The sequence below is a fragment of the Chiloscyllium plagiosum genome, chromosome 9 (assembly GCF_004010195.1).
Source record: "Chiloscyllium plagiosum isolate BGI_BamShark_2017 chromosome 9, ASM401019v2, whole genome shotgun sequence".
Classification (NCBI taxonomy): Eukaryota; Metazoa; Chordata; class Chondrichthyes; order Orectolobiformes; family Hemiscylliidae; genus Chiloscyllium; species Chiloscyllium plagiosum.
Window position 1 is genome coordinate 85,356,312 of NC_057718.1, and position 12,605 is coordinate 85,368,916.

The window sequence follows — 12,605 nt, forward strand, 5'->3', positions numbered from 1 at the left end:
TTTATTCTCTTGCAGATGAGTTACTTGTGTTATGGACCAGACCAGAGTCCCACAAAATCTATTAAGGAGGTAGCCCAGGCCCTAAATTTTTCTTATTTTAAAGCTAAATGTTAGGTGCTGTGATCCAGGTGCAATATGATTGATCAAATGACTTGGTATTAAGCAAAACACAATTTATTCAAACACTATAGTTAAAATACAACAAAAGAAAGAAGAACTTGAAATAACTTTACTGGAAAACTTAACAGAATAATACATACAGTCATAATTACTAATTAACTGTTCCTACATAATAACATATCATAAACACATCCTTGGCAAAAGGCAGATTCAGAAAACAGATTTTGTCTCATACACAATCCAGTAGGTCAGGAGGAGAACCTTAGTTTTTGGCTGTAATTGAGGGAAGGGAAAAATAGCTTCTTCTTCAAGATCCCAACAGTAACTGCTGCTGGAAACAAAGAAAACTAAAAATCCCTATGGATATCGACCCTACCCATTCAGGCTGCTTCTATTGTTCCAGCTTTAAAAAAAACCCAAGAATTCAGAAGTTGTTTATCTTCTCATAGACTGCTCAGCGCCTGTCTCCCAATCTCTCTCTCTAAATGAAACCAGACAAAACACACCTCTTAAAGCCACAACATCATCACACTTGCTAGGCCATTTATGAGAGAAGTTGAGACAATTGTATTGCTGCTGGTCTGGAGTTTTGTGTCGGCCAGAGTAGGTAAAATAATAATTGGGGCAGTAGTGTAATGACAATGTGACTAGTCTCGTGCCCTAGCTAATTTTCTGGGGAACGTAGTTTCAAATACCAACGTGGTATACTGAGAATTAAATTAATCTGACATCAAAAACTAGTTTAATAGTGCTCACTTTCAGACAGTGAAGTGTATTTTTTTAAAAATAGCAGATTTCCTTCCTTAAAAGGGCACTTAATGAACAAGGTGGTTTTAATGATAATTTATTAATGAGCTTGGCATAATATTTCAGATTTGTTAATTAATTCAATTTAAATTCAATTAGTCACAATGGTGAATTTGGATTTATCACCAATAGTCATCAATATTAGTCCAGACTACTGGCCCAGTACTATTCCCATTATGCTGCCGTTTTCACATAACTGAACTCTTGTATAATTCTGGTAAACTTCCTCTACCCTTCTCTAAGTTGGCAAAATATAATGGGGTAGTTCTCAGCTCAATGAATTCTGATGACATAAAAACCTCAAAATTCTTCTCATCGCTTATCAATCCATTCACCACTAGAAACATTTTTGTTTTTGAGGTGTTTTGAGGTCAGAATATCTTTTTATTTCCATGAGGTCAGAGACAAAGGATGAAACATTGACATATGATCTGAAATAATACCAGGTTGCTCATCTCTGAAGTAAGCATACTCCTTTAAGGAGAATGGATTGGTACAATTTGTTTCCTGTTATAAACAGCAATGTGAAATTTATGTGATTCACTAAAGTTGGATTCTGTTGATTCATGTAATTTGAGTCTGTTTACAGGTAGAATACTTATCAGTCAACCTGCTAAAGGCTGAAAGAAATATGAAATCAGAATACTTGTGAGATCATAGTATCTGATAGATGTGAGGGATCTTGTTGCTGCAGTTCTTGTGGGTTATAGGGGATCTTTTTACAGGAGAAATCAGTGACAAGGAGCCCAAAACAATATTCAATACAGATGCAAAATTTACAGTGGTGCATATTCCCTGCCTGATTGATACGAGCTTCATATTGAAACTTGTTCTTAATACTTGCTTCACATTTCTTTTTCTACTGATTTTAAAAGTCACTTTTAAATGTCACCCTTAACTCAATTTTAGCAACGTCGTGGACAGTGATACAATGCAGGGACAATTGTATGCACAAAGTGATGTAAACCCTGTGGATTTTTAAATTACAATATCACCACTTGTACCACTTAGGGTAACTTTTCCTTATGACCAACCAAAATGTGTTGACAGTGTGGTGCTGGAAAAGCACAGCAGGTCAGGCAGCATCTGAAAAGCAGGAGAATTGATGTTATGCCCAAAACGTCCATTCTCTTCATTCCTGATGAAGGGCTTATGCCCAAAACATCTATTCTCTTCATTCCTGATGAAGAGCTTATGCCTGAAACGTTGATTTTCCTGCACCTCGGATGTTGCCTGACCTGCTGTGCTTTTCCAACACCACACTCTCGACTCTGATCTCCAGCATCTGCAGTCCTCACTTTCTCCCAATCAAAATGTGTTGCATATTCTACAGCCTTAGCATTCAGAGAAGCATATCTACAGCATTAATGATAAAGTCTGATGACAGGTCAAGACTAGTGCCTGCATAGGATGAATGAGCATTGACAAGGTAGATTTGTTGTCTAAACACTGCGCTTTACAGTTATAGACTCAGAATTATACAGCACAGAATCAGACCCTTCAGCATGTCCGATGAGAACATGGTAGTGCTACACCTGAAATAAGTTTTCTCTTTAATCTGCTTCCTCTCAGGCACAGCTGGAGGCCCAGAAAGTGACCCAAGATTTTCAACGAGCCACTGAGGTGGTGTGAGCGGCCAAAGAGACCATTGCTCTGACTGAACAGAGGCTACTGGAAGACAAAGAACGTCAGTTTGATTCAGCGTGGCAAGAGATGCTTAATCACGCAACACAGCGGGTAGGCCCAACTCTAATCCACATGATTGAGTCTACAGGTGACAAATCCTATACTGCTGTTCCTGAAGCCAACTTGCAGGAGAGTTTCTGGAGATCCTGGATTCTGATGCATGTACTTATTCATTAAAATGCATAGAAATAAAAATGATCCTGCTTGGCATGTTTGTTCACCTTTGCCTGATCTCAATTCCTCCCCTTCATTAATACTTAATTCTCACCTTATTCCAGGCCTTCAGATTGAACCTTGGAGTAACTCTCCATAAGTTGTTGAAGTTGGCAGGAGAGGTAGATTAGATGGTCAAGAAGGGATATGGAATATTCATTGGCTCAGTCAAAGAGGATGAGAAATAGGAGAGCTAAAGAAATGCTGTTGTTAAACTTAAAAGGGTTCAGAAATGATTTACAAGAATGTTGCCCACGGTTGAGAGTTTGACCTGTAGGGAGAGGCTGAATTAGGCTGGGGTTATTTTCCCTGGAGCTTCGGAGGCTGAGGGTTGACCTTATAAAGTTCTATAAAATTGCGAGGGACATGGATAGGATGAATAGTCAAGATCTTTTTCCCAGGGTAGGGGAGACCAAAACTAGAGGGCATAGGTTTAAGGTGAGAGGGGAAAAATTTAAAAGTGAGGGGCAACGTTTTGGATATGGGCCAAATGCTGGCAAATGGGAATAGATTAATTTAGGATATCTGGTTGGCATGGATGAGTTGTGACAATTTAACTTGCACCTATTCAATTAGGATTTATTCACTGCTTAAATGGCCAGTGAGCTATTAAGGTATCAGTCTTGGTCAACCTTATCACAGAATTAGAAAGTTGTAGCTTCAAGATTGATTCCAGAAATCTGACAACAATCTAGGCTGACACATGAAGTAAAGTGACAGTGCTGTATTGTTGGACATACTGTCTTTCATATGTGACATTAAACTTTAGATACCATTTGCCCTCTCAGGTGGATGTAAAATGTCCCATCAGACTAATGCAAAGGAAATCAGGAGTTCTATGCTGTCCTTCAATGTTTGTCTTTCAACTAACATCTTATTTTTAAAGAATTGTGTATCTGGTATTTGCCTTGTTTATATTAGTAGGAACTTGCAATGTACAAAGTTGACTGCCGTATTTCTACATTACAGCAGTGTCTCATTTTAAAAAGTACTTAATTGGATCTAAAGTGTATGGGATAGCCTCACCTTGTGAAGATGCATAATGTAAGTGCTTTCTGTTCATCCTCAAGTATGGAAAGATTACGTGTCTTTGCAAATTGGCACTAATGCCATCTAAGCACATTTTTAACTCCTTAATCACCATTTTTCAAATGGCACCATGTTCAATTATAAACAACAACAAATATTCCTATGGCTTTAACATCTTCCCACAAATGTAATCATTGCTTAATTAAAAGAGTCACTTTTAAGACTTTCTCTCAGCTATGTAAAGAAAGCTATCCACAGACTTTATATATGTCACTTCAATTACGTTAAAAGTTTTTGTAGTACTGGAGCATTTGGGTCAGGACGGATACAGATTGGCAAATTACTGCAGCTTGCTTTGAATCAGCCATAGTGAAAGCTTTCAGCAAGAGGGACAGATTGAAGACAGATTGTACAGAGGACTGTGCACAGTGTCACAGGGTGGAAGGAGTGGCTTGTGAAATTGATTTTAATCATTCAACATGAGACATCTGCCACTGTTCTAACTATTGATTGAAACTTTAATGGATCTCGCAACAAATAAAGGCATATTTCAGGCCTAACAATCACCGAGCAAAGTATTGAATACTAATGTTGAAAAACTTATTGCAAAGTCTAATAAAATTTATTTTGCAATTGCCAGCCAATTACCCCTAAATCACAACTACAATTTATAATAACAATAAGTATTTAAATGAAAAGCCTTTTCTGTAGGTCAACTGGGGATGAATCTCATTGCATCTCAGAAGCTGAAGGAACTAAATATAGTTGATTTATTGTATTTTAAAATCAATTTGAACTGATCTTGAGTCAGACTTACAAAGGGAAGTGATACGGAGTAGTAGGTTGTTACATTTAATTAGAATTCAATGGAACAGTGAAATTTCTTAGATTGAATTCCATTTTCATATCTAACATTTTTTTTTCTCTCAAATTTTTGTCCTAATATCCAAAACAATTAGGATTTGATTTCATTGGCTTAGTATTTTAGTGATACCTCAACCCACTATGACTACTTCATTCAAATTGCGCTTCTGCAGATCAAAGCTTAGATAGTGAGAGTCAGCAAGCTTTAAGAGAAGACATGAACTGAGATTCTGCGTACCATCTCAGGGTGTCATAAAAGTTTTCCAGTGTTATGGACCAAGCTAGACTCCTCAAAACATTTCAAGAAGGTAACCCAGACCCTAACTTTTCTAGCATTTTAAGCAGGTGTAGAGTGGATATTTCAGGAGTGATGCAGTTTATTTACACACAAATGAATTTATAATAACATTAGATTAGATTACTTACAGTGTGGAAACAGGCCCTTCGGCCCAACAAGTCCACACCAACCCACCGAAGCGCAACCCACCCAGACCCATTCCCCTACACCTAACACTACGGGCAATTTAGCATGGCCAACTCACCTAACCTGCACATTTTTGGACTGTGGGAGGAAACTGGAACACCCGGTGGAAACCCACGCAGACACGGGGAGAATGTGCAAACTCCACACAGTCAGTCACCTAAGGTGGGAATTGAACCTGGGTCTCTGGCGCTGTGAGGCAGCAATGCTAACCACTGTGCCACTGTGCTACCCACTATTACTATTTGAAAACTCAACTGACTCTATCGCAACTGAGTGATGCTGTTCCAAATACTTGCAACATCCCATAAACACCCATGGCAAAAAGGTAAATTCAAACACAGGTTCTTATACGAGAGAGATTACAGAGAGAAAGATAGAGAAAGAGAGAGAGAGAGGATTAGTATGGAACTGCTTCTTTGGTTCCCCAGCAGCTTCTCTGTGTTCCCAGCTAAAACTTGACCAGCTGCTGCAAACAAAACAGCTTGCTAAAACCAAACCCTGAACTGGGAGAACTGGCCACTCCCCTTGCATTGTACAAGTGTTTTTTTAAAAAAAGTGTTTAAAAGAAAACACTTAAAAGCTTCTTTAAGTAGATAACCCAGACATACCAGAATCTCTGTCTTTATGAACCCTTTTGAAAAATAACCAAGGACAACATAACCTTGTTAAAGGACTAGCATTGTCACACTGGGCACTATTTGAAGGAGGCCAGGTGAGTTGTCCCAGGTGTCTTGGCCGTGTTATCCCTCAACTAACATCATGAAAAAAATCAGAATGTCTGGTCATTATCTCATTGCTGTTTGTGCGATCCCTGCAAAGTAGCTGCCACATTTCATATATTACAACAATCACATCACTTCAATGACAATTTGCATTTAAATAGCACCATTGATTACTAAATAATTGACACCAAACCACATAAAGAGATATAGGACAGGTGATAGGTAGAGGAGAATGGTGCGATCAGCCACCTCAAAGATTACAGACTAATTGAAAATGAGGATGAGGGATAGTTTACTGTGGCCACAGTCGCACAAGATATCTTTATGACTTTGATGATGGCAGTATCAGATGCCTTTGAGCTACACAGTTGTCCAGAAGGTTATTTGGGACATCACAAAAGACATTACGTAAATGAAAGAGCTTTCTTTTCATATACATTGTAAACATGTTAATTTTGTCTTCAGAGAGCACTGTAAAATGTAGATTAACATTAATATATCCTATAATTGAATCAGGAGAAAAGATTTTCAGACTAATGGATTTCTATGCCATTAAAAAACTAACAGTAGCATGATCTGCAGATTACGATGAAAATGAATTGATATAGATCACCCTGACAGATTGTCTAAAATGCTACCTTTTTTCTCCAATCATTGGATAGTTTATAGATGCAAGTTATTTTCACAAGATTTTTACTTTAAAACAGCAAAGTACTTGTTCCATTTCTCAAATTGAAAGATGATTATTTGATGGATTTAGTGTTTATTATTTTACTTCATAACCTTTAAAGCACATGATCCAGGTTGTTGCTAGAAATCTGAAATAAAGTTCTGGAGAAACTCAACCTGTCTCACAGCATCTGTGGAGAGAGAAAGCGAGTTAAAGTATTGAGTTCAATGATTCTTCTTGAGAACGTGGGAATCTGTTGCTGTGCCAACCAAGATTTTCAGTCACAAGTGTAGGTTGATGTAAAGTTGGCCTGAACCTTGTCCAATGATTCACAATGTTATGCAACAGAAACTACCCAAATCACTACACTGTGGCAAGTTCACAAAGTATCTCTTGGTTGTGATTATTGATATGGAAATGGAACAGCTAGTGGAAGAGGAAATAACCTACTGGATCACATAGGGACCCTGCAGGTCTGTGTCCTGTGCAGTGCATAGGTATGTGTGTAATGTTCATTTTTCTTTAAAGGTCCTTACATGGGTGTGTTTTGCAGAATCACCCTCTCACAAGTCCAGACACTTAACCCATCCACACTGAGTGTCAGCACATACATTTTCTTCCCCATTGCACACTTATGGTTGCAGCAAAATGATAGATAGCAATGAACGTTTTTCCGCCAGTGGTTTCTAGCCTCTGCCTGCATGTATTGGTGAAGTCCCTAACATTCATTTTCCCTTTGTGATAGCCCTAAAAATGAACGCCAGAGGATTTACACCTCTGCAAACAACTTATCTACATGAGTCTTCACCTGCCCATCGAACCCCATGCTCCACCATCCCTAGACCCCATCATTTGAGGTGACAATGCCAAATGTGGTCATCCACTGTCCCGCTTGAAGCCAAGGCATTCCATGAAAAAATCCCCCTCCTACATGAACCCTCTCCTAACCACGCTTCACCATAATCGCCAACATCCATTATTTAGAGATAGAACAATCTCTGTAGCAGTTTTTCAACTTCCTGTTACAAATTTTACTTCCTTCTAATTTGAAATACTCCCTCGGTTCCCCTCTCTCTGACAAAGCTAGCATCCACACAGCACTAGTAAACCACCCAGTGAGGACAGCAGTCCCAGGTCTTGTTAAGGTATAACCTCTCCAGCTGGTAAATGGCCCAGAACCTGTCCCAAAGCCTCAGAAACCTGGTAACGCCGTCAACCACCCCCACCACACCAGTTCTCTAGCCACGAGTTTATTTAATCAATCCACCCATTCTTCTGCTTACTAGCGTGTGACACTGGGAGTAATCCTGCTCATGAGGTCCTGCTTTTTAATTTCCTTCCCAACACCCTGAAATATGTTGCCAGGACCTCATCCCTCTTCCTACCTGTGTCACTGGTTTCAATGTGGACCACAGCTTCTGGCTGAACCCCCTCCACCAGGAGGACATCCTGTGGCTTCACTATGGCAGCTTTGACCCTAGTACCAGAGAGGTAACATCCCAACCTGGAGTCATGTTTCATGCTGCACAAATGCCTGTCTGATTCCCTGACTATGGAATCCTCTATCAATGTTGCCATTTCAATCTTTCCCCTCACGCAGTTGAGATGCTGGTCATGTCAGGGACTTGGCTTCAAATGCAGTTCCCTGAGTAAACCTTGCCCTCAGCCGTTTCTGAAATGAAATACTGATTATCAAGCAGAATAGACTCAGAGGACTCATACACAAACTGCCTGGTTCTCAGATTGCCAGACAGTCACCCAGTCCCTCTCTGGCTGTATGCTTCTAATCGACAATGTGACCACTTATCTATAAGTAACATCCATGTTGTTCTCTGCCACACAGTTGCACAACAATGACTCAGGCAATTGCTGACATTCCGAAAGTCAAGTTTATGTAACTGGTGAAACTTCCTGCAAATGTGTTTTTCTGGGACATATGGTATGCCCATGATTTCACATATACTATAGGATGTACTCTCTACTTGACCCAGATGACTTGCCATTGTGTAACACTAAAAGCAATGTATTACCCTTAGAATAAGCACAATATTACTGTAAAAGCTTATTTATACCTTAACTACACTTACGTTAACTTAATTTTCATTCAGTTTACTTTATTATTTTAATCTACTTCGCCTTGATTTAACTTTACTTCTCCTTCGAGAGTGTGCCTTACTGAAATCTAAGTAGCAACTCTTTATAACTTAAAGCTTTTTTAAAGTTTTAGGCTATTTACACTCGCTGTCTAACAACAGTTTCCCAGGAACCAACGTATTTACAGTTGGCTTTGTTGTCACGCTTAGACTTTTGTTCACAACCAGCCCAGCAGCTGAATGGCCCCAAGAAGAGGTGTCTCCTGCAGGTCTGGCTGTTTCTGCTTTGGAAAGTGAATGAAAACCTTGAACCTCACCTTGTCTTTATCCACTGTCTGAGTCCAGGTGTCTCCTGCAGGTCTGGCTGTCTCCACCCCTGGAAGGTGAGTAAATACATGTGTGTGTGTATATATATGTATATGTAAATAAGCATTCCCTTTTTTATGTGATAAACTTATGCATTTTTGTTAAATTCCATTAGGAGTCTCATTTGAATCTGCTCAGTGACTGACCACTATGATAATCAAACTGAGAAAAGAATTATGATCTATCTAGCCAGGTGTAATCTGGGATCTGACGGTACAGTGACTATCACCAATTAACTGTTCCAATACAGTAACATTCTATAAACACACCCCTTGGCAAAAAAGGTAAATTCAAACATAGATTGCATGGTTAGGAGAGGGGTCAAGTGGGAGGGGTATTTTTTTCATGGCTTCGAGTGGGACAGTGGATGATAACATTTGGCATTGTCACCTCAAACATAGATTCTTACAGGCAGGAAAGAACAACATCTAGAGAGAGGTTTCAGAGAAAGTCGGAGGAATCCTTTACAGAAGCTTGCAACCCTTCTGGACTCCAACATCTTGTGACTGCTACTGCTAAAAAAAAGACAAGAAAAAACCTGAATTGTGAGAACTGGCCGCTCCCCTTCTATTGTTAAACTGATAAGCTTCCTAGACTCCTCAGTACTTCTACCTTTATGACCTCTTTTCAAAAAAACCAAGGACAAAATAACCTTTTTAAAGTGACAGCATTGTCACACCTTCCCCTTTAAAAAAAGGAACCGTCAAAATACAAAGATGGCTTCATTTTAAAATCTCTTAGTCTTACTTAGCATTAGTGCACTATAATATATATTATTTTTTACTTTAAGTATGCAAACATTCAGTATTACATTCCATTTCAGTCCGTTTACTCCTGCCACCAAAATCTCATCCAAGTCTTGACAACGCATTGACAATCACATTTTGTCATTCTGCCACATGTTTAATTTTCAAATTAAATGGCTGCAGTAATAAGCTCCATCTAAAGAATCTGGAATTTTTGTCCTTAAATTTCTCCAAAATCTTTAATGGGTTATGATAATTATATGTAATTGTCTCAGACACGTTGCTGTCAATATAAATGCTGAAATGTTGTAATGCCAACACCAACCTTAAGGTCACCTTCTCAGTTGTGGAATATTTCTGTTGAATATTCAATTTCCAAAAGAAATATCCAATAGGTCTTTCTATCTTTTCGTTGATGTGGTGTAAGAGTACAACACCCATAACGTTCGCATCAATAGCCACCCTCAATAGCTTTCCGTAATTAGGTGTGGCTAATACTGGGGCAGTGGTTGACACAGCTTTCAGACTGTCAAATGCCGTCTGACAGTCTGCTGTCCACTGAAACCTCTTGCACTCCTTCTGTAATTCAGTGAGTGGAGCAGACACATTGCTAAAATTTGGTATGAATTTCTGATAAAACCCATTCGATCCCAGGAATCGTAGTACTGCTCTCTTCATTGATGGTATGGGAAACTTCCTAATAACTTTTGTTTTCGCATTTCCGTGGGGCCATCTGTCCATGTCTGATAACATGGCCCAGGAATGTGACTTGGGCTTTGGCGAGTTCACTCTTAGCCAGGTTTATCACCAAGTCTGCCTCCCAAAGTTGATCAGATAATTTCGATAAATGCTGCAAATGTTCCTTCCATACGTAACTAAAAGTCACCAGGTCATCGATGTATACCATTCAATTGAGTAATCCAGCAATGACTTTCTTGGTTAGTCTTTGAAATGTGGCTGTCCTATTTTTTATAACAAATGGCATGGCTTTAAATTGGTATAGCTCATTTGGTGTTGCAAAAGCCAAAATTGTTTTCACTCTTTTGGATAAAGGTATCTGCCAATATCCAGTGAGCAAGTCCAACTTAGAAATAAGTTGCTTGTCCCACCTTCTCAATACAGTCTTCCAAACATGGAATCCGATATGAATCAGACTTTGTAACTGCATTGACTTTGCGATAGTCAACACATAACTGTTGGGTACCATCTAGTTTTGGCACTATTACTATGGGTGAGTTTCAGTTGCTGTACCTCACTTTGATTATGGTGTCTTGGAGTGTGCATTTAATCTTTTTGAACCTGTGCCAACTTTAGAGGGTTAAGTCTATAAGAATGTTGCTTAACTGGAACAGCATATTCTGTATCTATATCATGCATAATTAAATTAGTACTTCCCAGCTTATTCCCACATATCTCCCCATGCGATAGCAATAACTCTTTCAGATCATTTTGATTTTCCTCTGGAAGGTAATTCAACAATTTATTCTGAGTTTTGAGAACTTCCTAATTGTCCAATTTAATTTGAGAAATGTCTAATTTAAAATCTTCTGAACATGGTTCTTCATAGAGTCATAGAGATGTACAGCATGGAAACAGAGCCTTCGGTCCAACCTGTCCATGCTGACCAGATATCCCAACCCAATCTAGTCCCACCTGCCAGCACTTTGTGTTGTAACCAGTAACACATTCTCTTTTTGCTTTCCTTCCCTATCAAAATACTTTTTGAGCATATTCACATGACATGCTCTGAGATTTCTTTCTATCTGAAGTCCTTATTAAATAATTCACCTCATTCAATCTCCTTTTGATTTGATAACATCTACTTTTAACTTCCACCTATCACTGGAAGTAACTCTAATCTCCAGTAGCAAAATTGTGCATTTTTGATTTCTTGTCTGCTTCCTGTTTCATTGTATGCTGTGATACTGTATTTTTAAATTCTGTCGAGTCAACTATCCCACTCCATTTAATTGTTCCCTAAAATTTGACACTTAGTCCAAGTATGTGGTCTTTGAATTCTGACTCCCAATTTTTCCTTAATTAATTTCAATGCTCCTCTCACCTCATACCCCAAAACTAATTCAAATGGACTGAATTTGGTTGATTCATTTTGTTCATCCCAAATGGAAAAACAAACAAATGGAATTCATTTATCCCAATTGTCTGTATAATCTTGATTATAAGCCCTTAACATGGTCATTAAAGTTTGATTCCACCTTTCTAACACTCTGTGATTCTGGATGGTATGCAGTGGATATGAATCGTTTTGTTCCTAAGCTATCTGAATACTTTTGATGCAAAATTTGACTCTTGATCTGTTGTATCTCTATGGATAGTCTGTATCTAGTGAAAAATTTGAGTACTCTTTTACAATCTTTTTTACACTGTGATATTGCATAATGGAATGGCCTCTGGCAATCTAGTGGACACATCCATTATTGTTAACAAATACAGATGACCACTTTTTATTTTAGATAGTGGTCCTATGCAATCAAGTTAGACCCTTGTAAAAGGTTACTCAAATGCAGGAATAGGTATTAAAGGTGCTGGTTTTATCATTGCTTGAGGTTTTCCAATTACCTGCCAAAGCGCAGCAGGTCAGGCAGCAACAAAGGAACAGGAGCATTGACGTTTCGGGCATAAGCCCTTCTTCAGGAATGAGGAGGGTGTGCCAAGCAGGCTAAGATAAAAGGTAGGGGAGGAGAGACTTGGGGGAGGGGCGTTGGGAATACGATAGTTGGAAGGAGGTTAAGGTGAGGGTGATAGGCGGGAGAGGGGGTGGGGGCGGAGAGGTCGGGAAGAAGA

The 12,605-nt window shown here is 39.0% G+C and overlaps 1 long non-coding RNA gene across 1 annotated transcript in view; it reads left to right on the forward strand.

The window, feature by feature from the left end:
- The window catches only part of LOC122553243, a 35,291-nt gene extending 26,226 nt beyond the window's left edge, over positions 1–9,065 (forward strand). The window contains exons 2-3 of the long non-coding RNA XR_006312660.1: positions 2,500–2,664; positions 8,899–9,065. This is a non-coding gene — a long non-coding RNA (uncharacterized LOC122553243). The remainder of the gene's footprint in view (positions 1–2,499; positions 2,665–8,898) is intronic.
- Positions 9,066–12,605: the final 3,540 nt, after the last annotated feature.